The 26,354-nt window shown below is 34.9% G+C and overlaps 1 long non-coding RNA gene across 1 annotated transcript; it reads left to right on the forward strand.

Annotated features, from left to right (window-relative positions):
* Positions 1-677: 677 nt before the first annotated feature.
* LOC101178688 lies at positions 678-26,354 on the forward strand. Its single transcript, XR_001116553.2, has 5 exons — positions 678-712; positions 2,239-2,415; positions 12,584-12,710; positions 14,984-15,126; positions 26,090-26,354. It is a non-coding gene; the product is annotated as an uncharacterized LOC101178688 (long non-coding RNA).

Here is a 26,354-nt window from a genome sequence, read left to right on the forward strand (position 1 = left end):
CTGCTAGCTGGAATTTAAAAAATTATTTTAAAGTTGCTTCTGCTAGTTGGAATAGAAATAATTTGATTGGAAGTCAGATAGTCTAGATTTGACTCTTAGTTCTTATCCTTATAGGTTGTTTAAGTTTGAGCAAGACTTTAGACTCAGAGCTTCAATTTTCTCAAGAGTAAAATAAGAATACTGCTACCCACATCACAGGGGTATTTTTTAGTATTAAATGAGATAAGCCATGTGGAAAATATTATTATGTAAAAATACTATAAACTTCAGGTCATAAATGGCAGGCTGTTGGCCAAATGTAGCCACAAATATGTTTGAATTGGCTGTCATAGTTTTGGCTTTTAGCAGTGCTGTAAAACAATTTTAATTAGTCGTCAACTTTCAAAGATTTGTTAATTTCACATAAAATATGGACTTTTGAGTTTTCCTTAAAAAGTCATATTAGCTGGCAATATTGGCTTTGCATTCTTCACTGCAAAAGCAACAAAATGCAAGTCTGATTCTCACCTTGGAGGGACTTTGCACTCCCATCGGTTGCACTTCCCATCATTTAATTATCTTTTCCCTGACACTGAAGAAAGAGAGGCTCAGTTTTCCTTGTCTGGTCAATTTCATTCACTTGTGTCTTTTTTTTTTTTTTGAGACGGAATCTCTTTCGACAGGCTGGAGTGCAGTGGTACCATCTTGGCTCATTGCAACCTCTACCTCCTGGGTTCAAGAGATTCTCCTGCCTCAGCCTCCAGATTCTCCTGCCTCAGCCTCCGGATTCTCCTGCCTCAGCCTCCGGAATAGCTGGTACTACAGGTGCCCGCCACCACGCCCAGCTAATTTTTGTGTTTTTAGTAGAGATGGGGTTTCACTATGTTGGCCAGGATGGTCTTGATCTCTTGACCTCGTGATCCGCCTGTCCTGGCCTCCCAAAGTGCTGGGATTACAGGCATGAGCCACCAGCCCCGAGCCGCTTGTGTCTTAATTCCTCTTGGTAGTGCATTTTAGTTTGTGTCACCCACCTCTGTAAGTTGAAATACTTTTACCATTTCAGTAACTTGAAAACAAATTGCTCATTTTTCTTCTTTATCAGTTATGAAACTAAATATATAAAATCTTCTTATCCCTAGTCATCCAGGATTGACTGCTCCTTCTTCAGAAGAGTCTCTGCAGGTCCCAGTATACCAAACACGTAGTATTAATCAATATTCATGGAGTGAATGAAAAAATGAATGAATGAAAGTGATATATTTGCTACCTTACAGATAACATGTGAGTAGTTTTTTGTTTTAATTTTAACATTTCTTATGCTTTTGCTATCTAGATACGGTTACTGTATCTGAAGTAGAGAAAAATGTTGTTTTTCCGGCTGGGCACGATGGCTCACCCCTGTAATCCCAGCACTTTGGGAGGTCAAGGTGGGTGGATCACCTGAGGTCAGGAGTTTGAGACCAGCCTGGCCAACAAGGTGAAACACTGTCTCGACTAAGAATACAAAAATTAGCCAGGTGTGGTGGCCTGCACCTGTAATACCAGCTATTCAGGAGGCTGAGGCAGGAGAATTGCTTGAACCTGGGAGGCAGAGGTTGCAGTGAGCCAAGATCACACCACTGCATTCCAGCCTAGGTGACAAAGCAAGACTCCTTTAAAAAAAAAAAAGAAAGAAAGAGAGAAAGAGAGAAAGAAAGAAAGGAAGGAGGGAAGGAAGGAAGGGGGGAAGGAAGGAAGGGGGGAAGGAAGGAAGGAAGGAAGGAAGGAAGGAAGGAAGGAAGAAGGAAGGAAGGAAGGAAGGAAGGAAGGAAGGAAGGAAGGAAGGAAGGATGGAAAGAAGGAAGGAAGGAAGAGAAAAGTGTTGTATTATTTTATTTTTACAAAATTTTATTACAGGTTATCCCCAGATAAGATATGGCCTCAATTATCAGCTAAAATGTACTTGCAAAAATGGTGGCCTTTGCAATTCTGCAAATAGAAGGTCTATCTGTGGCCTTGGGTGGACAGGAAATTATTGTGAAAAAAGCAAGTTGATCCACTGCCTTTTTTTCGTCAATAAAGATCTACTTTAGGCCTGATGCAGTGGCTCACACTTGTAATTCCAGCACTTTGGGAGGCTGAGGCGGGCAGATCATGAGGTCAAGAGATTGAGACCATCCTGGCCAATATGGTGAAACCCTGTCTCTACTAAAAATACAAAAATTAGCTGGGCATGGTGGCAGGTGCCTGTAGTCCCAGCTATTCTGGAGGCTGAGGCAGGAGAATCGCTTGAACCCAGGAGGCGGAGGTTGCCGTGAGCTAACCTTGCGCCCCTGCACTCCAGCCTGGCTACAGAGCAAGACTCCGTCTCAAAAAAAAAAAAAAAGGATCTACTTTTGAGAATGCTGTCATTGGTTGATAAAATACAGCAGAAACTTGTGAAGAAGCTATTTTCCAGTAAGCTAATTCAAGTTGTTTAGAACTATAATTGAATTTCCAATAAAATTGTTATGTAAATATGATTGATATGTTCCCTTGTTACTGAAATATCACATGAAAACTCCTAAACTCCTTAAGTAATTGAAATAGTTTTAATGTGAAAGAGCTCCTCTGAGACCTAAACTTAACTCCCCTACCAGCCACTTTTTAAGTCTAAAGGCTTTGTGGACACCATATCTACTAAGTCTTGAGTTTCTAGGCATGAAGCTGAAGAATCTCCACCACCCCTAAGGCTTTGAGGCAGGCAAGGTGGAGGATACAGGGCTCTGGGAGAAGCCAGATCACATGAATAAGAATAGGCACAGCTGCAAAGAGGGAAGAGGACCGCCCAAAAGTCTCCAAAATTTGTTTCATCAGGAAAAATTTAATCAGTACAGTAGTCCCCCTTTGCCTGTGGTTTACCTGTGGTATAGTACAGTAAGATTTTTGTAAGACTGGCAAAACTCTAATTAAGTATATTGATGTAATTTTTTATTTTATTAGTTACTGTGAATGCCTTATTATGCCTAATTTATGAATTAAACTTTATTATTGTTATGTATGTATAAGTGGAAAACGTAGTGTATATAGGGTTCAATACTATCTGAGCTTTCAGACGTCCACTGGGAGTCTTGGAATGTATTCTCCATGGATGAGGGGGCCTGCTATACCACTATATATGCATTTTTATTTATAAATGACATTCTTGCACTTCTTGACTAATAAGTATATTATAAAATGTAGATAAATGTTTAAATTGATAAAAATTGATTAAATGAATATTGATAGTGGTTCTAATGTTTGTTTTCCTGAACCACAATTTATTATTTTGTACAACATTGGAAAGCACCAACTTTATTTAGAGCACACTATTGTAGGAGACATTGTATTTTGGCAGATTACAGAGCAAAGGTTCTGGCAAAGTGTGGATGAGAACATTGTGCTGGAGGCCTAAACTTGAGACACTCAGAGTAGAAAAAATTCACAGTGTACGTTTACCTAGATGGTTTCAACTACGAGTGGTGTGACTGTTTAGACCTGGTGAAAATAAGTGTGATTATCTACCATCCTTCACTACTAATTCAACTTTCATGAAATTCAACAACATGGTATAGAAGAAACCACATTGCAATGGTCATGGATAAGCATGAATGCTAACCCTAGCTCTGCTAATACCATGTGGTCTACCTTTGGGCAGCTCACATCCTCTTTGTGATTTAATTTTCCCATCTGAAAATGAGGGTATTGAGCTGAATAATACCTGACAGTCCTTCCAAATCTGAGATTCAAGGCCATTTTTCATGGGATTTTGAAAAGATGGATATCCTGCCTAATTCATGGGAGATGGCTCTTACCAGTTTTGTGATTTGAGATTACAAAATCAGCTTTTTAAAAACAGACAGTACTATCATGTCCATGCTCTTTTTGATTGTAAATTGAGTAATTTTCTGGCATTTAGTATGTGGGATATTTTTACTGTTGATTCTATCATTTAAACTTTTTATTATGTAATATTTCAAACACATACAAGAGTTAAGAGAATGCTATAATGGTATAATGAATCTCCATATATCTGTCATTCACCTTCAACAATAATCAATTTGTGATTAATCTTGTGTCATCTGTACTTCCACCCAATCCCTCACTCTGTACCTCTATGGTATTATTTAGAAGCAGATCATGGTCATATTATTTATTGATAAGTATTAGTAGTATTCTTTTAAAAATATATTCACAATACTTCACCATATCTAATCATTTAAAAAACTGTTTTAATTTTAATTGTCTTATTGTTTAATCTAAACAGAACCAATCAAAATATGTCTTTAATAAAGTTATAGGATTTTCTTTTTAATGAAGATTTTAATCCTATGTAAATCTAGAGAGGTTAATATATGAATCCTAATGTACCTGTCACCCAGTCACAATAATTAGAAACTCATGGCTAGTTCTGTTCCTCTCTCCTAACTGTTTTGAAACAAATCCTAAGCATCATTTCATTTTATCCATACATTCTCATAGCATATATCTTTAAAAGATAAGAATTTGTTTTTTAAATGTAACTATGATATAATTTTCATATCTAAAATAATAATTTCTTTATATAATCAAATAGTCTTCAAGTATTATGATGTTTTAATACATTTATTGGCTCAAGATTCAAATACTACCTCTAAAATTCAGTTCTTAATATGTTTCTTTAATATCTTTTAACACATTGAAGTTCCTTCTTTTTCTTTCTCCCTCTTGTAAGATACATGTTGAAAAAATTAGGTCGCCGCTGTTGTCAAGTTTCTCGTTTTGCTCTTTGCATATTTTGATACTGTAGTCACACATTTCTCTATCTTCTGCCTTCCCTGGGTAGATGAAGTCTTGATCGGATTCAGGCTTGATATATTGATGAGAACACTTCATGGGTGATGTGTCTTCCACAAGAAGGCACATAATGTCTGGTTTGCCTATCTTTTTGTTATGCTAGCCGTCAATGATCATTATTGCCCTGATCCATGAATTCATTAAAGCTTACAGAAGATTGATATTCTAAGTCCATAAATTTTTCTTTATTTGTTAGTTAGAATAGGTCTATGTAGACAAGTTTTCTCTGATCACATATGTGGTTATTTTGAAGCATGGTTCGAATGGAAAAGTCAAGATAAATGCTTTCTACTTTCCACTTATTTATCAATTTACAAGATAGTTGATTTACCAGTATCCTTCAGAGATGAACAAAAAACTACATTTTGGGAGCACTATTATGAAATCATGGAGGTCAAACATGTTGATACACTTAGATTCATACAGTTAGTATACTTATTGATGTCACACTTTTCTATCATTGGACAGAGGGGCCTCTTAACAACTGGCTCTTGAGTTCCAATTACACAACCCCAGTAATATGATCCATTCCTTGCTATCTGAGATGACTAGGTGCTTGTTCTATGCTTAATTGTACATATCCACTTCCAAATCTGAAATATCTACTTCTTCCAAGGTGCTCTGGTTTTCTTTAGTTGGAAACAGTATATAGAAACCAAAATTTGGTTGTGCTCACTGCAACTGGGATAGTTATTTTTTTCTAAGGCTTTCTCTGGACAGAGCTATGAAATGCCTTTTTATTAAGTAGCAACTATATAATGAGTTCATACAGATGCAGTTCAAAGTGAGGACCACAGCAATTTTACATACCCTCTTTGTTCTTACATATGTATTTTCTTTCTCCCATATTAAAATTCCTGATTCTGAACAACATCAGTATAATTTCTCATTTGCTTTATTCCATAGTACAGTCAAGTCTCAAAATAGCAACACTACTGACATCAGTATAATTCTGAAAATTATTTTAAATATTAACTATTTCAATTAAATATTAAACTATTTTAAATAATAGAGTAATTTTGGTTTAATTTTAAGTTGATCAGTTTAATAATTTAATTAAATTTAATATTTAAATATTTAAATCACGTTAATACATATTTTAAATATTTGAAGTTTTTTGGTAGTTTTTTTCTTATACTTTCCACTAGACACATGTTGTCCAATTACTGTGTTTTGAAGTTATTTGAAATAGTTCTCTGCTACATAGTTTTGCCACCAATTCAATTATAGTTAGGTTCATTTCATTGATTTTAATTATTATTTACAATGACATAAAATATTTACATATCTAAAAAATGTTATAATCAGAGAAGTCTAGCTTCTTTCTTGCTGTTTCCACTCTATTCCTTCATCCCAAATATAAATGGCCTTTAAAAAAAAGTTTCTATGGCATATTATTCAATTTTTTAATTTAAGAAAATAGACATATGTATTCCTATCTCCCTTTCTTATAATTCAATAGTATGCAATTTTCCACTTTGCTTGTTAAATGCTCTTTATTTTGAAATAATTATAGCATCACAAGAAGTTACAAAAGTAGGAGTCCCTTGTATCTGTCACCTATCTACTTCGAACAGTGGTATATTATAACTATGGTACAATATTAAAACCAAGAAATTGATATTGGTACATTACTGTTAACTAGACTATAGAACTAATATAGTTTTTACCTACATTCATTGTATGTGCATATCTGTGTGTGTGTGTGTGAGTGTGTGTGTGTTTGTAGTTCTATGCAGTTGTATAGATTTGTGCAATTACCACCAAAATCAAGATACAGAATAGTTCTGTTTCCACAAAAAGAACTGTTTCATGCTGTCTCTTCATTATATATTCACACCCACCCCCATTTCATCCCCAAATCAACTTCTGGCAGTAACTTATCTCTACAGTTTTATAATTTCAAGGATATTATGGAACATAAACATGTATGCAAGAGATTGCTCTCTAATAGTATGTGAAGCTATTCTTCACTCCTTTTCATAGCTGAATGGTGCTTCACTGTGTGAATGCAGCATAATTTATTCAACCAGTCTCCTAATAACAGATATTTAGGTTGTTTCCAAGCTTTTGGTATTATAAATTTTGAATCAATAAATAGTTTTGTGCATATATTGTTTAATATTTTTGCCAGTTCTCCTTCTCTAGCAATATCAGTGAGTCCTGCATCTTTGGGTAAATTAAAATGTAATTCTGTGATGTACAAGAAGTTCTTCTCCATTGTGGAGTTGTATCATTTTGCATTGTCATAAGCAATATATGAAATGTCTGTTCTCACAGCATCATCCAAAGATTATGTTGTGCCTACTTTCTCTCAGGGAGAACTGACTTATTTATATTAACTCTCCAAGAATAAACATGGTGTTTCTGCATTTGTTTAAACATTTTGTTTCCTATTAAATAAGATGTTGGGCTGGGCCAATGGCTCATGCCTGTAATCCCAGCACTTTGGGAGGCTAAAGTGGGAAAATCACTTGAGCCCAGGAGTTTGAGGCAAGCCTGGGCAACATAGTGAGACCCCATGTCAACAAAACCTTTTTATGAAAAATAGCCAGGCATAGTGGCACATGCCTGTTCTCCTGGCTACTTGGGAGGCTGAGGTGGGAGGATCGCTTGAGCCCAGGAAGTCAAGGCTGCAGTAAGGCATGCCACTGCACATCAGCCTGGGTGACAGAGCAAGACCCTGTCTCAAAAAAAAGATGTTAGCTTTTAATATTCATATTAACATATAGCTATTAATTTTCTAATTTATTCAATATTTTTATACCAAATTTATAGTGAATCTCTTGCAAATGTCTTTTCTTTACCTACACAATTAGTGATATGATTCCCTCTGTAGGCTGATAAATATCATGTGTTGTACTAATGAACTTTCGTATAACGAATGACTTTACATCTAGGAATAAATACTACTTTGCTGTGATCTATACTCTGTAATGTACTGTTAGATCCTGTATATTTACATTTTTTATGATTTTGACATTGATATTCATGAGTGAAACTGAGCTTTAGTTTTTAGTGTAACTTTTGTCAGATTTTGAAGTTGATGTTATATGCACTCAACACAATGTAGTTGAAATTTTCCTTATAATGCTCTGAAACAGTGTAAGTAGTAAGGTGATGATCTGATTGGTAAAGCTTTATAAAATTTTTTTGTGAACCTGAAACTGCTGAGTTTTTTTGTTTGTTTGTTTGTTTGTTTAATGCAGGCGCTATTTTACTATTTTCTATATTGTTTTTCTAACTTAATTACCTTGTCTAGATTTTCTGCCTCAAATTGGGACAATTTTGGTAAGTTATTTTCTATAACATTTTTCATTTCATTCAGCTTTTTAAATTTATTTATATTGTAGCTTTTATATTTATCTCATTTGATGGTCATTCCCTCCACCTTAAACAATCTTTTTCGTATATTTGCATTTTATCCATTTTATCTTACTGGGGTTAACTAATGGTTTGTCGGTTTTTTTGTTTGTTTGTTTGTTTTTTTGAGATGGAGTTTTGCTTTTGTTGCCCAGGCTGGAGTGCAATGGCACCATCTCAGCTCACTGCAACCTCTGCCTCCTGGGTTCAAGCGATTCTCCCGCCTCAGCCTCCCGAGTAGCTGGGATTACAGACGCCTGCCACCATATCCAGCTAATTTTTGTGTTTTTAGTAGAGATGGGGTTTCACCATGTGGGCCAGGCTGGTCTCGAACTCTGACCTCAGGCCATCCACCTGTCTCGGCATCCCAAAGTGTTGGAGATAAAGATAAGGAAAATGGAGGAATCAAAGATGGCTCCAAAATTCCAAGCCACGGAGGGAACTTGGAAAAATGATAGTATTATTTAGCAAAATGGAGACATCAAGCATGGCAACCTTTATTATTCTCATGTTTGTTGTTGTTGTTGTTGTTGTTGTTGTTTTGAGATGGAGTTTCACTCTTGTTGCTCAGGCTAAAGTGCAATGGCGCCATCTCGGCTCACCACAACTTCTGCCCCTGCCCAGGTTCACGTGATTCTCCTGCCTCAGCCTCCTGAGTAACTGGGATTGCAGACAGGCACCCCCACGCCCAGCTAGTTTTGTATTTTTAATAGGGACGGGGTTTCTCCATGTTTGTCAGGCTGGTCTCAAACTCCCGACCTCAGGTGATCCGCCTGCCTCGGCCTCCCAAAGTGCTGGGATTACAGGTGTGAGCCACGGTGTATCTCAGTTTTATATATAATTAAAGTAAGGGGGATAAAGGAAATCTGGTATTTCTAAGTATTCTCGATAAAAATTGATTAATAGGAACAAACAGAAGAAACTATGCACTGGATTTCTATTATTTTTAAACATTGTATGAGGTCAGTAAATGAAAGAATATATGCATATAATTCATTCTTTATCTTCTTTCAGTTTTACTTCTTTTTTCTGCTCCTTGAATGTGAGTGCTTCCTAATGATAAATCTGTCATGAGTAACTTCATGCATACTGGAGAAGTATCATCCACATCAAGCCTAGTCAAATTCAACTCTACATGTCTGTTAAGAGGGCAGAGGGGGATCAGAGAGAGAGAGGGAGAAGAGAGAAAAACAAAGGCAAAAGGAGATAATAAATAAAGGGTGAGGAAATTGCATTCCATGCGTGAGTGGTAAGCATAGCCCTAGAGAAAACTCAAGAAAAGAAATGGAAATCCTTTGTCCACAGTCAAGCTCTCCCACACCTCTTCAGAGTGAGCATCTCCCCTGGCAGATGACGATTTTAGCTTTCAAATAAAGGTATTTGCTTAGACTACATGAATTCTAAATACAAACAAATGACTTCTTCTGATGTTCAGCCAGAAAAATATTGATCTTCTCCAGTCTTTCTTGGAGTAAAACCTCCAAGAGGTTTTAAGTCTTCCATATTGGACTTACATATTCTGTATTGTACTTGATCGGCCGCCTAAGGAAATGTTCCAAAGGTTAAATTTTACAGACTTTAAAACCTAGTTTCCTTGTAAGATATTTACCTACGATATATGCATCATATTATTTTACTTTCTTTCTTCCTTCTTCTCTTCCTCCTTCCTTTCTCTCACACCCATCTCTGTCATTTACTCCCAGGACTTCAAATATCAAAAATTATATGATATCACCTTCCAGAGATACTCTTATTTATTTAAATAATTTAATTTAAAAATAATTCTCACTAAATTTAGCCTGGATTTGAACACATTGCTTCTTTATGTCTTTAAGGTCTTGAAGGATTTTTTTCTTTTTTTCTTTTTTTTTTTTTTTTTTGAGGTGGAGTCTCGCTCTGTCACCTGTCATCCAGGCTGGGGTGCAGTGGCACAATCTCGGCTCACTGCAACCTCTGCCTCTTGGGTTCAAAAGATTCTCCTGCCTCAGCCTCCTGAGTAGCTGGGATTACAGACATGCATCACCACGCCCGGCTAATTTTTATATTTTTAGTAGAGATGGGGTTTCACCATGTTGGTCAGGCTAGTCTTGAACTCCTGACTTCATGATCCACCTGCCTTGGCCTCCCAAAGTCCTGGGATTACAGGTGTGAGCCACCGCACCCAGCCAGTATTGAAGGATTTTAGGAAAGGCTTTGGCCAAATGTTATGTGCACATCATAGGACATAAGCACGATCTACTTAAAGCTATTTCAATTTCCTCATTCATTTTTCTAGACTACTTATGGAGACTGGCACCTATATATTCACTTATTTGTGTGACCAAACTATTGTCAATATGCTTCTCTGTACAATTTTTTCTTTCTTTCCAATTCTCTCATCTCTTTATTTGGTATTGGGAAACAAATGAATTGAACATATTCTAATTTTCCTTTCATTTTACTTTTAAAGTAAATAAAACTCTAATTTTCCTTTTATTTTTAAAGTAATAGTATTTTGACATTTCCATTTCCCAGTGTGCCCTCCTGTATTTTGTGGCTTGAATTGTGCTCACATCTGTGACTGCAAAAAATGGAGCTAGTTGTGATGCAGCAAGTGAACAGTGCATTTGCCCAGCAGGTGTTCATGGCAGCCAATGTGAAAAAGATATTGCCAGAGCATTTTTAAGGACATAAATGTGAGAATTCTGTGTGACTATGTGATCTTCTCATCTGGTGACAAACATGTAAACGAAGCTGAAAATATGCAATAATTACTTAAACATTCAACTTGCACATTAAAGTGGTAGAAATTCACTCAATGGCCAATATAATGAGTCCTTCTGATTTTGTGGCTGATTGGTCAAAATTTTATTTTCCTTTATATAAAGTTGTGAGATATTTCAAAACACCACTAAAACTGTTAGCCTTTGATGGACAAGGATTCTACCTCTGAATAAGAATAAATATTTCATTAAATGCTTTTAAGGAATGTGACCTATGTATTGGGTTCAATGGCATTAAAAGAGATACCAGAAATTTATGAAAATATTTAAAGATGTGAATTAGGCATTTACCACTAGAAAGTAATCATGGCCATGAGTGGAGATAAAGATATAAAGGTGAGAATTTGGGCTACTCAGTTTGAAATAAAATATTATAAAGCCCTAAAAGCCACTAACTCAGGAAACAACACAAAGTCCTGTTTTGGCCTATATTATGTATAGTCTTGTGTCTATAGTTACAACAATCATGATTATTATAATTATAGTATGATGATAATGGTAGTCAAAGTTATAGTCTGTGGCCTTTAAAAAGGATCTATATATTAGTCTCATAATATGTTCTCAATTGTCACTATAAAGAAAAATATCAATATTTTTCTGGCTGCAGTGGTGTGATCATAAATAAGACATAAAGAAGCAATGTGTTCAAATCCAGGCTAAATTTAGTGAGAATGTTTTTTAAATTAAATTATTTAAATAAATAAGAGAGTATCTGTGGAAGGTGATATCATATAGTTTTTGATATTTGAAGTCCTGGGAGTAAATGACAGAGATGGGTGTGAGAGAAAGGAAGGAGGAGGAGAAGAAGGAAGAAAGAGAGTAAAAGAATATGATGCATATACGGTAGCTAAATATCTTACAAGGGAGTTAGGTTTTAAAGTCTGTAAAATTTAATCTTTGAAACATTTCCTTAGGTGGCCGATCAAGTACAATACAGAATTGTCTCTTAGTAAGTCCAATATGGAGGACTTAAACCTCTTGGAGATTTTACCTCCAAGACTGGAGAAGATCATATTTTTCTGGCTGAACATCAGAAGAAGTAATTGGTTACAAATTAAAATCAGATTCTGGAGTGCTCAGGAGAGATACTGACTCACAACTCTTTTTGTACATCCTTCATTATTCATGTATTATTTAGTGATTCAATAAAATGTCACCCATTATATGTCTGTGGTAGCAATAAGATAACAAATTCCAACCTGACTCTAGTATACTATCACATGACAAGTAGCAGGCCCTGTGTTAAATTCTGGAAATATAGTGGAAAACATGGAGTTTATTGCTTCTAGAGAGATGAATAATAAAAACACTTTAAGGGGAAATATTAAAAGTAAGACGCTTGGCTTGTAGACTTGGTTTCCTTCCTAAAGCTCCTACCTTCAAAAATTTTATTTGCATTCTAAAAGATATATACTAGTGTTAAAGTAAATCAACTTTAAGACTTGCATGTCCAATCAGTTATAGAATGGACCTTCGTTCTGACATTCCAAAACTTTTCTTTCTTCTTTTGACCAGCAAATTCCAGTATCATCCCACTTTACTATTTGGAACTCAATCTTGAGGAAATTTTATATTTAGTTTTAATTAAGATGCATTAATGAAAGTGTAAGGTGTTAATTTTTCAGCATTTCTCCTTTTTTGGTCAGTGTTCACCTGGCATGTTTGGAGATGATTGCCATCAACTTTGTGACTATGAAGGAGAAAACTTCTGCCACCCAAAAACTGAAAAATGCCTCTGCCCCCCTGGGAGAACTGGAGCCAGATGTGATGCTGGTAGGACCCAAAGCACCTCAGGACTCCCCCCAACCCATGGTTATACAGAGATCTGTAGACATTTTCCACTAGAAGTGGTACTCTATTAAAGAGCATTGCCCAGAATTGCTTGATACTTTCCCCTTAGTATGATGAGCAGGGTTTGTAGCTGTTACATCACGGGCAGCTCAAACAACACTACAGCTGTTGGAGGACACATGGTAAGTATTTAAAGGGACACAGTTAAATGCCCCATCACAAAGGTGATTTGTAGAAATCACTGAGAATTAAGGCAGTTAAGGTGTGGTCCAGATAGTATTCTTGAGACCCAAGCTTCCAGCTACTCTTTGGGAATTGAAATGTATATTTAGTTTTTTCTTTTCACTCAGAGAAATAATGACCTAAAATATAAAGTTCTAATTCTTCAGGGACTGTCTTAAGAAGAAGAGAGAGTAGATTGAGTAATTTTGAACTAATCACTTGCTACTAGACTTAATGGATGCTTATCAGATGAAAAGTTTTATATAATTCACAATAGACCTGAAGGACTGACCCTGCCACAGATATTACCCAAAATAGAGGGTTTAATCTCAGAATTTACTTTTCTCATCTGCAAAAGAGAAGGGTTGAAGCTTCATTGCTAAAAGAAGGGTTATTTCTAAATAAAGTCATGGCCTACGCAGATGTCCTACAAGGTCTTTTATTTTCATTTTTATTTTCAATTAAGCATGGTTCATCTGTGATATTAAGTGTGAACAGCTGTGTCTATGCAGGCACCATAAAGATAAAAGACCTCATTTTAACTTGAACTCTGGTAAAGGTGCTATTAAACAGCCATAATATTAATTCATAAAAGCATATAACAACCTTTTATTGGTTTATTATCCCCCCCATTGGTAAATTAACATTTGCAGACATTCAAACAGATGTCTTAAATATACATCATTTTTAACATGAAAATGTGGTGTTTTTATAAATTAAAATCAGATTCTGGAGTGCTCAGGAGAGATCCTGACTCACAACTCTTTTTCTAATAAGAACACTCAATCTTGCCACCAAACTAAGTAATCCTCCCACACACTGGGGCAGAGGTATCTGGGTTGAACTTCATTTGAAATGACATAGGATTTTAAAAAATTTTTCACAAAGTTTCATGGTTTAAAGATTCAGAGCAGCATTTGTGTTACCTCCAAAGCTTCTTCCTAAAGAAAACTGTTGCTCCTTCATTTAGGAAGGGATTGAATTACTGTTTGCTAATGTTGAACCCTTGTAAAAATAATTAATTGCAAAATTGGTTTATGTTTCTATTTGCCTTATATTTATAATCTAATTAGTTAATTAAGGCAAGAGAGCTAGGCCACATCTTAACCTATGTTCATAATGCAAAAGAATAAAAAAAATACATCCAACTGCTCATCTCTGACCCAGCATAAAGGATAGTGAGTCAATAAAGAAGTTTTTAACAAAAATTTGCCCAAAGTTTCAGAATTTACCCCAGGGCCTGTATCTTCATATTTACTGACATTTCCCAAATTCTCACTTTCCTGCCTTTTACTTTTTTATTAGGGCTTTCTTCTGCATATGTTTAATACCTTGCATCCGCTCATATAGTAGTGTAAAATGGGGAAAGAGCACTAGGTAAGAATTCTAAAACCCAGCTCTGCTGTTTATCAGAGATATATTATAGTAATTGAGAAGATCTTTTAAGCCATACCAAACCAAGGTTTATTTCTCTGTGGAATGCGAGAGCTTACCTCACTGCCTTGCCCACCTCACAGGTGTTAGTTAGAACCAACAGAGATAATGTATTAGAGACCCACTTTGTAAACTCCACAAGGGTAGGTGACTGTTATGATTGCACAGTTGAGTTTCTCTGATCCTTAAACATTGATAAACTGAGTTTCTTCCCAGTCCTGCCTGACAGAGTAGGAAATATGAATCTATTTTCTGTTTTCATGAGCTGGGCTGGGCTTTCTCCTTATCCTCATAATTCTTCAGAAACAGAACTTGTTAATTCTTTGCTGGAAATTAGGCTAAGAGCAAACACCCGGGCTGGGGCTTTTTGGTCAACATTTGGTTGTTTTAATAAAGCTAACACTTTCTATAATTTTCCATCATTTCTCTTTCTGTTGCAAGCACAATGCAGTTCAATTTAAAGATAGTTAGAGTCCTGTCGGACATAGATCAGGGGATCTGTGGACCTTCTGGCATATTTTAAGAAATGAAACAGTTGAAATTATAGTCACTTCATTTTCAATAACATAAGCACAAATAATTGTGTTTTCATCCTAAAGATAAGTCTCCAGTGTTGGGCATTCAGCATGAGTGTTGCCTTTTTCTGACCTCAAGAAAACTAGCCAACTTTCCCTGTGTCCTTCACAGTGCAACCGCTAAAGTTCTACTGAATACTCTAATTCTGAGAAGGCACCTTAAAAATGTAAGTTGCTGTCCCCACTTCTCTTTTCAGTGTTGTCACTAACTTCCTTGACACTCCTGCCCTTCTCCTGTTTTCCATTGATGTTCTTACTTTTATCACGTAGCATTCTAGCATGGGAAGATAACTCATGGTAAAAAAGAATATTTTACAAGCGCATAATTATCCTATTGAATGCCAAGAAGTAATAGTAAGAACACTGTGTGTTTGAAAAGCGTATCTGAATTGCTTTTATTTTTATTTTCTCCCTCATAGAATGCAGGCCAGGCCTGTATGGACCAAACTGTGCTCTCCAGTGTCAGTGTGGTCACATAGCTCACTGCAGCCCTCTCAATGGGAGCTGCACCTGCCTTTTTAAGACAATGGACCCAACCTGTGAGGAAAGTGGTTGATATGATCCTCAATATCCAAATACTAACAACTTTTCCATTGGTGAATAGAATTTTGCAGACTTTCATCCATGGTTTATCGTTTTAACTTTGACAGAGAAATGTACTTACTCAGCCATCTTCAGCCCATCCCGACCTGTTGTGGGGTAAATAACAGGATGTCTCAACTTTGTCATCTCCAAGCACAAGTCTCATTCTCTAGCCTAGCCTTCCCAACGTTTTTTTTTGCTGAAGAATATAGCCAATAATCAGAGAATGTTATTTCAGGATCCCAATCATAGTAACATTTGGACTAATAAGTGGACCTTTTTTATATGCACAGGAGGTATTTAAATTTGGACGTAAGAATTACTTTTCAGTTCAGGTTGGACTACACTGAAGTATTCACACCTATTCACTGAAGACTTCAGTGGCCATGAAATAGCTGGATCCTCTTTAGAAATGTCTAGAATTTGATCTGTTTATTCTCAGTATCCTTCTTCATAACAAACTCTGCTCCGGATTGCTAATGTATTGTGTTTCAAACATGACTTTGGTGTGGGAGACTATAAAGACTTTAGCCACATAATGACGTGCACTTTTATAGTGAAACGTCAAAATGTTTAGTGTGTTTTCTCCGTCACTGGCCAGCAGACAGGAAAAAAGTGGGTAGCAGTGACCAAGGCCAGGGCTTAGCCTACTCTGGGGGACACAAATTTCCTATAAATCAGGACCTACTTGTAATCAGGCTTTTAATTCACAGTGGTAATCTTGATTCAAATTGTTCATCATTTAGGACAACTATATAGCCATTTATGAGCCTAAGATGGGTACTGTGATAAGCCAAGAAAGATACGGCAATAAATACTATTTTATTTTTGCTCTCAAGTAGTTTGTAAGCACTTAAATTTTTCAGACCACTGGTTAATTCACATCAGCAAACAAAACTTTCTTGATTGGAAATGTTGTTTCTTGTGTTACCCATGCTTTATTGGGATAAAAATAGAGAATATTACAATTATATGACTGAATATTTGACTTATACAAGATGTATGAGTGGCGTTTAAATCAAAACAGATTTAGGATAGAATTGACTGAAGGATTTATAAAAATACTTTTATCAATTCAGTACAGTTTCTCATTTTAATGATTATCTTTCTAAATCTCAGCACTTTTAACAGAGCAGAGATATAGCTACCTATAATGACCAGCCATGTCAAATTTAATGTTATTAAATGATATAAGGGAGTTAATGAGATCACTTTCCAAAAAAATTTTGTACTTTTTATTTTATTTTATTTTTTATTTATTTTATTTTATTTATTTTTTTTTGAGACGGAAGCTCACTCTGTCGCCCAGGCTAGAGTGCAGTGGCGGGATCTCGAGATCTCGGTTCACTGCAAGCTCCGCATCCCAGGTTAACGCCATTCTCCTGACTCAGCCTCCCAAGTAGCTGGGACTACAGGCACCCCCCACCATGCCTGCCTAATTTTTTGTATTTTTAGTAGAGACGGGGTTTTGCCTTGTTAGCCAGGATGGTCTCAATCTCCTGACCTCGTGATCCACCCGCCTCGGTCTCCCAAAGTGCTGGGATTACAGGTGTGAGCCACTGTGCCCGGCGTATACTTTTTATTTTTTTAGGGATAGAGTCTCCCTTTGTTGCCCAGACTTGGGTGCAGTGGTATGATCATAGCTCACTGCAACCTCAGACTCTTGGGCACAAGGAATCCTCTCACCTCAGCCCCCTCAAGTAGCTGGAACTACAGACATGCACTACCGTGCCCATCTGATTTTTAAAAATTTGTAGAAACGAAGGTCTCACTATGTCACCCAGGCTGGCCTTGAACTCCAGGCCTCAAATTATCCTCCTGCCTCAACCTTCCAAAGCACTGAGATTACACACGTGAGCCACCACTCCTGGCTTCTCCAAGAGATTATTAATTTAGTTTAGTCTTAAATGAGATAAAATAAATTACCTTTTTACTCCAGTATTTGGAATTAGAGATTTACATTTCAGTGCATTTTAACCATTTAAATCAGTCAATAATCTGTTATTTCAAATAAGCTGAAAACTATTCTTTATTCTGAACGTTTGCCCATTTTCTTTACCTGCTATTTTTTTAGTTTCTCTCAACTATCACCATCTAACCTTTAAAGAGAATAAAGTAAATAAAAGTAGCATTCCTTCTTGGGCTGCCAGCCCCCTCTGGATTTTCTTTATTTCATGACTGTTAAAAAATTGTGACTGCAAACAGGGAAAAGAGAAAGAAATCAGGCTTTTCTTCCTCAGTAGAGACTGTATTTCTATTCAGGCAGATGAGAAAAATCTAGATTTGATAGGAATAAAAATAAGGGATTTATTTTGGCTATTCTTTTTGATTTTATATTACTTAACTTTTTATAAGTGAGAAACCATATGTAAAATGTTAAACAAGTTTCTTGGCAAATGGCAGATGTTTCATATATTATCTCCTTTCATCCCCTTTCCACCCAACACTAAAACAAATTGTGGGACCGGGAAAGCAAAGTCAGAGCATGAACCTGTATTTGTGCCATCCCAGGACCCTTTAGACAAATTGAATTTTCATTCTTATACCAGTCAGCATGAACAAGTGCAGTTTACTGTAGCCCCTTTTCTTTATAAAAGTTTTATAAGTTGTCTTTCATGTTAAAAAATAAAAATGAGAAAATGTTTAAAATCTAGAATGTTTCCATTGTACTTTTGGTTATCTTGAAAAATCTTGATAAGCAATGCAGAGTGATCCCCCCTAAAAATACCTCAGTTCTGCTTGAGAACACTAGCAGATGTCCTGAAAATTATTATATGCAATATTTCATGCATAAACCAACATATAATAAACATTGATCTAAAATAATTCTACAGCTGGAAAATTATGAAATATAATTTCCTTGAAAGTTTATATAATAGAATTTAAAATTTTATTTTTTATAACTGCCACATTAAAACTGCTTCAAATTAAGAAAACAGTGCACAAAGACCTCACCTTTTTTAAACAAATAAATAAAGGATACTGTTCACTTTGGCACTACATAAGCATTTACCTGAGGTTTTTACATGTAAACCACTATTCAGGTACAGTGAAGTATGATTTGGCTACCAAGAAATAATTTGCACAAAATGTTAAAGAATCCAACTATTAAGTGAAGTACAATCTAATAGGCGTGTCCTCTTTAAGCTAAAGTTTAATGTAAAATTGGAATCCTTGTCATTGGATACAAATATTTTATATATTACTCCTCTACTTTTTCTCCCTGTTTCATCTATCCTTTAAATGTAAAAATGCTGATCTTCGAAGGAAATGTATCCACTCATAATATTTAACTGACCTAGAAAGGTGCATGTGCTGTGATGTTTTAGCCTCTTTCATTTGAAATACAAGATCAGAGTGGGGATTATTATGCTTTTCTGCAATAATATAGCTCAAGTTTAAAGAAAAGTGAGCAGATGTGTGGAAGTATGCTGGCTAATTTGGAGTCTCAATTCAACATGCCTGGGATAAACCATTTCAGTATGACACCTAACTTTCCCCTACTCTTTCTAACTTCTACATTCGTTTATTGAGTTTTCCAGATGAGACAGCTACTTGACACAGGTTAAATTATTTTTAGAGAACTTGGAAATCATTCCAAGAGTTAGTGGCAAGAATGGCATTTCCTTTGTTAGAAATAGCAAAGAGGGTTTGTCCTCTCCTGGGCCTCTTTCACCTTGATTTCTCTAGGACCTGGTAATACAGATGTAGCAAGAATTTAAAAGAGCATTTGATGAAGTGAACAAATAATAGCAACTGTCTACACTCTAGGAGTTATGTACGCAATTCAGCTGAAATAACTTTTCTTGGGTCTGTAACAGAAAAAAAAACCAAAGTAGTTGAGCTTTTAAAATAGATTTAAAAGACATTCCAAAGCTTTGTCTCTTTTAGCTAATTATGTGAAGACTATTTTCTACTTTTCCTGCTTATATTTTACTTTTTCTAAATAAAAAAACTTAAATATAAATAAAGTCTAAGATATGCATTTAAAAGTGATAGATGCCTCTTTTAGGTTCTTCCAAATATTTACAGACTTTTATCTCTAAATCTTATATCAGGATTACATGAAACACCATTTAATAATTCTTCATTTTAATGTTTGTGTACAAACAGCTCTAATTTTGAAGAATATTAATTCAAATAAGATATTAACAAATTAGATATTGTTCTTCCAACAGAAGTCTTAAAATATATAAAATGTTTTAATATTAATGCCTCCACTTAAAAAGGATATAAGAAAATGCATTAAATATAGTTTTTTTGCCGAGACTTCATGAGAAAAATTCAGCAATAGTTCAACAGACAAAACGATTCAGAACTGGATGTTTAGTGCTTAAGTGTTGACAATATTGCTCTCTTGAAACATAGAGTATTGGCTTGTGAATAAAATTCCATATGTGAGATTTGGATGAATTTGGGAGAGAGCATTCAACATGTGTTTGATGAATAGTGGAACCCATGACAGATCAGATATCTAAATGGTCAATTGGTAATATTTCAAATAGTTCATTAATTGAAAAATGCCTTAATTCGTGTCAATTTTCAACCATTGTCTACAAAGAAATTTTCTGCATTTTAACTCTACCTTGAATTCACTACATAATTTTAAAATTTGTAGTGCCTACTATACTAGGTACTGTTTTAGGCATGAAAAAAGTAGTGAACAAGATGGATGTGTTCTCTGCCCTCATAAACTTGCAGTCAAGAGACTGTGATAGCCAACAAGGGCAATGTTTTTAAATATCTCTAGCTGTGCAGTCAGTTTTATAGTTCATCAATCCTTTTATAGTTCATTAATCCTTTCCTAAGTGTATTTCTCACAAATTTGTTAATCCTCCTATGTTAATGCACACTTCGATAAATCAAATATATTTTACCTAACTTTAAATTCATGTAGCAGGTTTTACTCTTAGTGCTGTGATAGGAATTAAATTAAAAAAAAAACTCATGAAATATCATTTCACATTTATAGAAAGCTGTATTATTCTTTGCAATGTAAAAGGAAAGTTCACTTTTAAAGCTCTTGTTGAAGCCCTACTGTTATGAGGATTTACGTAGTGGAAGTAGAGAAAAAGAAAATATTCCTCATGATCTGACAACTGTTGCATCCTTTTCAGCATCCATTATGCCTTCTCTTTTAATGGAGATGAATGTTTCCTAATGATAGAGGAGGGATTTTAGGCATTTTTTGAAATCTGACTTTATTACTAGGCAAGTAATTCTGACAAACATTAACAAAATCTTGCCATTTTAGTGGGGTTTCAAAACAAGATTAGATTTTTTAAAATTAAGGTAAAATGAACATAACATAAAAGATAGCATCTTAACCATTTTTAAGTGTACAGTTCAGTGACATTAAGTGCATTACATTGTTGTGCTGTATTCACCAAGGGTTATTTCTTTTAATACAGGAAAAACTTCCTGATGACATTTGAGTAACATGTAGGGTTCTCAGGCTGAAGTTGCTGGTCTACTTGAATAACATAGTTGTGTACTGCCTGCACTCCTGAAATTTTTCACATTCTTTAAAAATTTAATTATTTGAAAATATACTTTCTATACATTTATTTTTATTTACTAGGCATTTTTGCAACAAAGACATGCTGCACATTTAAGTAGAGTTATACTTTTACTGGAGACCAGAAGAGCAGTCATTTTTACTAAGCTTATCATAGTCGCAGCTCACAACTTTATCATGTTTCTGAACATACTAAAACATAAAACATCAGTACATTCATTATGCTCTATGAAATAAAAATTGAATTCATAATTCTATTTTTAACAACCCTCATGCATTTCCAAGATTTTTGCCATTTTCCTAAATATCTGCTCCCTGGGCTCCACTCTGGCCTAAGGCAGTCATGGTACCAAGGCCTTGAGGCCTCCAGCAGTGTTTCCTGATGAGTATTTGATGGAGTTACAAATTTACAAATTAACAGTATTTAGTAAAGTAGAACCAGGGAAAGTGGGTAGAATTGGTTGGATTTTATACTTGGTAACACCATAACTAGGAAACTCTGGTTTAAATAGAACTAAATAGTATACTTTATTGCAGTACTTGTTGGGAACCCAATATGTTGTCATTTGTGAATTTCTAGGAGGAAGACAGAGTACATAAAGAATCTCAAATAAAGAATTTCAAATTGTTTAACTAGGAGTTCCTTTTTGTGAGGAATGTTTTGGAAAAATTAGTGTCTCAAGGAAAAGTTTTTGTGAAAAACAGAGATAAGTATCTACTTAAGTGAGCCTTCAGAAGCATCCTTGGTCTGGATGCCCTGATCACACGTTTTCATGGTGTTTTTAATCATTGCCTAAGCAAATTCTAAGGCTTGTATTACTTTATAGTTCCCCATCGAATCCTCTGTGAGCCAGTACACATTTCTCAAAAGGGTCTTTGGAAATACAAATCAAAATGTTGATGAAGCTTTTAGAGAACTTTGCCTTTCTTGCCTGTCCAATTAATATGAAAAATTAATTTTTAAAACATTAAGGACAATTAGGAAGATGTAAAATACATTGTGTTCTTTTAAAATTGAATTTTATAAAAGTTACATAGGAATAAGTGTTGAAAAATAAAAGACCAAAATTTTGCTAACATCTGGGCATTTTATAGAAGTTTTACATACCCTATTTTGAATAACCCGTGGGGTTTATTTAAATGCATCAAAATTCCAAAGAGAGAATGTTGAGTAGCATATTGGATTAAATCCATTTTGACAATCACTAAATGGCTGCTGGCATGCCATGATTGAAGCGTGAGGATTCTAATAATGCTAGAGTTATCTAAGTATTTTGGCTACTGAATTTTATATTATTTATTAAATAAAATATTGAACATGAATTACCCCACAGCTCTCCACAAACACACACATACACATAGACCTATCTATGAGTTTGGGAGTTTCTTTTAGGATTATATATTTAAGACATCTTCTGTTAAAATGACATTAAAATTTCAAGTTTTTACAAATATATATATATATATATATATATATACTTTAGTAATGAGAAAAATCTTTCTTGCTTACAGATACCTGCAGTTCAACATGGTTTTTATAGACATCTATTTAAATTTTAAAATTAATAAATGAGGAAATAAACCTAATCTCAACTTGTCAGGCTAAACTACAGACTCTATTCATACTTTGGAATAGTTATCCTAGCTATATTATGTGTTGGATAACCAAAGAAAACAAAGGGGCAACAATTATGGAGTAGAGAATCTTATATGCTTGCAATCACAAAAGTCAGAATTTAAAGAGACTTTAAAGCTTCCCCAGTCTTTTTGGTTCATAAGCAAGAAAACTGAGACTAATCAGAGAATTCGGTCCTATAGTGAAAAAATCAGAGAACGAAGACTTTCTCATCTCTTAATCTCTGTTTTCTCATGTCTCTCATCTTACGTCTTTTGATTAGTCCCTTTTCGTTTCTTCTTTTTTTTTTTTTAACTTTTGTTTTAGGTTCAGGGGTACATGTGTAGGTTTGTTATATGGGTAAACTCTTGTCACAGTGGTTTGTTGTATAGATGGTTTTCTCATCCAGGTACTAAGCTGAGTACCCAACAGTTATTTTTTCTATTCCTCTCCCTCCTCCCGCCCTCCACCCTCCAGTAGGCCCCAGTGTCTGTTGTTCCCCTCTTTGTGCCCATGAGTTCTCATCATTTAGCTCCCACTTATGAAAAAAGCCCAATATCACTGATCATTAGAGAAATGCAAATCAAAACCACAGTGAGATACCATCTCACACCAATCAGAATGGCTAGTATTGAAAAGTCAAAAAATAACAGATGCTGGCAAGATTGCAGAGAAAAGGGAACACCTATATACTGTAGGTGGTAATGTAAATTAGTTCAAGCATTGTGGAAAGCAGTGTGGCAATTCCTCAAAGAGCTAAGAACTACCATTCGATCAGCAGTGCCATTACTGAATACATACCTAAGGGAGTATAAATCATTCTACCGTAAAGACACATGGATGCGTGTGTTTATTGCAGCACGATTCCCCTTTTTGAGATGTGAGACATTCTTTTGGCAAGGAGGGTCAGTGAATCTTACTTTACAGAAATCCCTTTGAATTCCAGCTTTAGTGTTACAGACCTTTAAAACTTGAGTTGTCACCATTTATTTGATTCTACACTGTGTATGGGAGAAGTAGTTAAATACAAATATAGGAAATTAAAGCCAATGAGAGATTCAAGGTCCTGTAATGATTTCATCATCATTTAAGGAAAGTAATTTAAATATTAATGGTTTTCATACCTTATTTGGCATATGTTATTCAAACTTTATATTTTAAACACTATTTTGTCAACAGATTTTAAGAATATCTTCAGTTGACACAGCTTAACAATTTCTGTAATGAATGACAAACACAATTCTCAGAATTAATCCATACAAACATGGCTTTTTTTTTTAAGTTCATTATCTAAGTGCCAAATAAACCTCTGAGAAGCATTATTGGTCAGTAACTCATTTGTAGCCATAAGGAACAGTTGCATTCACTTTATTTTTTTTTGCTGTTCATTAGTTTAAGAACTCTTGTGATAAGAACCCCATAAAATATTAATGAGTTTATTCCCCTTAAATTTGACTAACCAAGTTTGCTGGCTCATGTTTTACTTAAGACATATTCAAGGAAATTTAAGACAATTAAATAATGAATTAAATGAATAATCTGGATATGTGTCCTTCTAAAACAGTGTTTCTCAAACTTAATTGGGAGATAGAACATCTGAATATCATTATACTCAAGGTGGAACATGAATTATTAAAATATTTAATAATATATGAGCTGGAATAAATATTTCTTAGAGAAACTATATTATATGCATATTATATAAAAATCTAAAACATGCATATATAGGACCACAAAATTTTCTTAACTCTTCAGTTAGATACAATCACTTTTCTGAGAAATTTCATCAATTCATATTACTTGGACATTCACTTTGCCAGACTCAATAATTATTTGGCATCAATTGTTTTTTAAAGAAACTCTTATTGGTGAAAATGTTAAATAAGAAAATCTAATCAAATGCGAACTTGAAGAAAGATTGGTCATATTCAATTAAGCAATGGAACCCTTTTCCCAGGTTACATAGTTTGAGGACTATTAATTTAAAGTCTGTATTAGTTTGTTGGTTGAAAGGTAAACATGGCATCTGTTTTTTGATCTATATACATATAATTTTTTAAAATAAATGAAAACTTTATGCAATGTACTTTTTAAAAATAAACGTGTGTTATATGTATGGCATTCATTTTAATCAGATGTTTTTATCATATGTTTTCTTTGTGATAATGTTATGTGTTAAGAGTTATAACTGAGGCCGGGTGCAGTGGCTCATGCCTATAATCCCAGCACTTTGGGAGGCTGAGGTGGGCAGATTATGAGGTCAGGAGACAGAGACCATCCTGGCCAACATGTTGAAACCCTGTCTCTACTAAAAATACAAAAATTAGCTGAGTGTGGTGGTGCGTGCCTGTAATACCAGCTACTTGGGAGGCTGAGGCAGGAAAATCTCTTGAACCTGGGAGGTGGGAGGTTGCAGTGAGCTGAGATCGCACCACTGCACTCCAGCCTGGCTACAGAGTGAGACTCTGTGTCAAAAAAAAAAAAAAAAAAAACTTATAACTGAAACCCTACTATTGGGGCAAATCATCTACACTTGAGAAATCAACAGCCAGCTATTTACAAAGGCTAAATAAATCTGATATTTATTAGATCCCCATCATTTGATTTGACAATATCAATTCACTAGGTGACATCATGTTTTTCCACTCTAGTTATCTGAAAGAGCCAGTCAGGACAAATTAATCTTATTAAGAGTTTTTTTTTTATTTTTCCTTTGTCTTCTTGGTCTATTCTGGCATGAATTTATTGGTATTTTTCTTTTTCTTTTGGATGTTTTATACTTTTTTTCTTTTTCTTTTTTCTTCTTCTTCTTTGTAAACCATAGGAATATTTTATATTTTCTAACTCACAGGGTTGGTGCAAAAACCAAATTATTTGCTTGTGAGAGAATACTTCTTAAGCACTAAAGCAAGCTTGTCCAACCCATGGCCCAGGACAGCTCTGAATGCAGCCCAACAAAAATTCATAAGCCTTCTTAAAACATTGAGATTTTTTGTGTGAATTTTTTTTTTTTTTTTTAGCTCATCAGCTATCATCAGTGTTAGTGTATTTTATATGTGGCCCATGACAATTCTTCTTCTTCCAGTGTGGTCCAATTAAGCCAAAAGATTGGACGCCCCTGCAATAAAGTATTATATATGCTCATATTATTACCCTTTTGTTCATGATTTAATCAGGCAAAATGCAGTGAATCAATTGGCTCTAGTGTATAGATAAAGTTGTTTTTACAGATTTTTCCTCAAACTGATTATGCGCATTTATCTTTGGGTGATAATAATAATTACATAATTGACTAATGACTTGTATAAAGTTATTAGAATATACCAGACAGTATATAAGCATGTTTACAACATTTTGCTTAATCTTCATGATAACTAGTAGATATGATTAACTGTCTGATTTTCATTTTTAAAAGTTGAATCTAATAGCTTGCTCGGATCATATGGCTCCTAAATGGAGCAGAACTCAGGTTTGCCTCATTCCAGAGGCCACATTCTTGACTATAGCATGCATGCAATTATAAAACACTACCATCTAGGATGAAAATCCATACCTGTAAATTTTGGAAAGTAATAAAATTTTGATGAATCCAAGTCAGAATGAGTTCATACTCCAGTTGCTAATCAAGACATACACAGGTAGTCACATTTTCAACCACCTTTATTTTTGATGCATAAAAA

Source organism: Nomascus leucogenys, chromosome 11, assembly GCF_006542625.1.
Source record: "Nomascus leucogenys isolate Asia chromosome 11, Asia_NLE_v1, whole genome shotgun sequence".
In the NCBI taxonomy this organism is placed as follows: Eukaryota; Metazoa; Chordata; class Mammalia; order Primates; family Hylobatidae; genus Nomascus; species Nomascus leucogenys.